Consider the following 2,585-nt stretch of genomic DNA (forward strand, 5'->3'; position numbering starts at 1 on the left):
GGTCCTATGTTTTCTCTCATACGAGGAAGCCAGAGAGGAAAAAAGGAAAAGGAAGGTGGGAGGGATCTCAGGAAAACCTAAGGGATATCAGTAAAATAGAGAAAAAGGACCAGGGTAGGAAGGAGAGAAGGGAAAGATAAAACACTGGGCAATAATATTGGCCAAATTATATTATATATAATGAATATGCATGACTATATAACAACAAATCCCATCATTATGTACAACTATAATGCACCCATAAAAAATGTTTTAAAAATCCAGATAGAAATGTTTGGCCAAACAGCTGGAAATATGGCCAAGCTCAGGGAAACTGTCCATTTGGATAGGTGGATTCACAAAAACACTAGCAGATAGTATGGAAGTCTTGAAAGTGCATGAGATATCTTAAAGTAATGTAGACTGAGAGGAGAAGAGGCACTAAGATGAAGTCATCACCATTTTTAAGAGGTCTGGAGAGAAAGAGAAACCTACAAGGGATACTTAGAAAGAGCAAAGAAATAGGAGATAAAACAGAAGACAAAGGAGGGGAGAATTCCAGAGAGTACACAGAGGTCCAGAAGATGTCAACTGAAAAGTAAGCACTGGGCTTTGCCAGTAGGTAGCCACTGGTGGCCTCAGCAAAAGCTGTTTCCATGGATTGGTGAGTAGAGGACCTACATTTTAGTGGGTGCAGAAAAACTTCAGGAGATGAGGAGATGGAGATAGAAGAGAAATTGTTCTTTTTCAAAAAATTTGGTAGGGTCTGGCAGTGTCAAAACTTATAGATTGTGTCCCATATGTAACAAAATCAACCAATCCATAAATATTTATTATGCGTTTTTTTAATGCAAAAGCCATTGTGCCAAATGACTATGAGTGGAAGATATTCATGAAATAGTCCTTGCTATAAAGGATACAATAGGAAAGGAGAACGTATGCAAATCCATAAATGCACTTCTAAAAGGAAGACCTTCAGAAACTCTTAAGTAATCAGATTCAATAAAGCATTTTTCAGAGTGTATTGGCCTTTATTATCTTTTAAAAGTTGTACCAAGAATGTATGTGCATGATTTTAAAAAACAAAGAAAATGTATGCTAAAAAAGTAAAATAAATCTGATGTGTGAAACAGAAATAAGTGAATCATTGACATTTAGAAGCATTTGACTAGTAATTCAGCCCAAGACCTTTGTATTTATTCACTAAAAGGTTAGGTCTAGGGCTGGGAATGTAGTTCAGTGGGAGAGTGCTTGCAGAAGACTCTGGATTTAATCTCCAGTACTGAAAAAAAAAAATCAAGTTCAGCTGGGCATGGTAGCGCACATGCCTGTAATTTCAGTGACTTGGGAGGCTGAGGCAGAAAGATCTCACATTTAAAACCAACCTCAGCAACTTAGCCAGACCCTATCTCAAAATGATTTAAAAGGAGCTGGGGGTGTAGCTTAGTGGTAGAGAACTTAGCTAGCATGTGTGAGGCCCTGGGTTCCATCTCCAGCAACACCAAAAAAAAAAAAAAAAAGTTAAAAAGATCAAGTTCAGTCTCTTTGAATATGATCATGTTATCTTACCCACCACAGGTAGATAGATGACTATGGATTCAGTATTGTGTCTGTGAAGTATTACAAAAGGAAATTTCTCATTAGCAATTTAACAAAGTCAGCAGCAGACATTGGCATGCCATCATAACTTTCAGTACAGAGGTCTCCTCTTCAGCCTTTTCCCCCTCCCTTGACTTTCAATATAGATTTCGACATGTAATAAAATACCCTCATAGTTGTAAAAATGTTTTTTTGCTGTCCCATTTTTCCATCAGCCTTCTCATCAGAGCCTACTTCAGATGCAAGTGGATAAAAAGACCATCAGGTTATATAAGTCTTGCTCTTAACAGCATCCTTATCTATGAGAAGGAGTTTTGGTTTGTTTTAATTTTGTATTGGGGGTTTGAACCTAGGGCACTCTACCACTGAGCCACATACCCATCCCTTTTTTTTTCTTCTTTCTTTTTTTTTTTTGAGACTCTGCTATGTTGCCCAGGTGGGCCTCAAACTTGCAATACTCCTGCCTCAGCCTCCTGAGTAGCTGGGATTATAGGTGTGCACCACTGCACCCAGCAGGAGTCTTTTCTTTTGCTGTCTCTCATGGCAGCATTCTGAAATCCATGAGCCAAGTCTCAACACAAGCACAGAACCAAAGATAAAGAGGGATGTAAGAGTCGGACAGCACAACTTCTTCTCTAAGGAGGGAATGTTTCTATTTGCATTTATTTTATCCACAGTAGGATTACAAATAAGATGTCAAAGCTGACAAAGAAGCAGAAAGATCCTGAGCATCCTAGGACACTCCTGTATTTTCCTTTCTTAGCCCCAACCTTGAGTTGATACAATGACATTCATTCTGCAAAGCTTGAAAGCTGTGGTTCCCATGGCGTGTTCTCCCTGTGTTCTGACAGGTGGTTCACACCAAGAGGAGGGATGGGGAATCTTTTCCCCCATATCACATTCCCTAGGAGAACAGAAGTCTCCATAGTTGGTTGTCAAATTGGCTTCTCTCAGTGACCAAGGTCCAATGACTCTGCAGTCTGACCAGAAAGCGAGCCTTCTGGGAC

This window comes from Marmota flaviventris, chromosome 4 (genome assembly GCF_047511675.1).
Source record: "Marmota flaviventris isolate mMarFla1 chromosome 4, mMarFla1.hap1, whole genome shotgun sequence".
NCBI classification, from domain to species: Eukaryota; Metazoa; Chordata; class Mammalia; order Rodentia; family Sciuridae; genus Marmota; species Marmota flaviventris.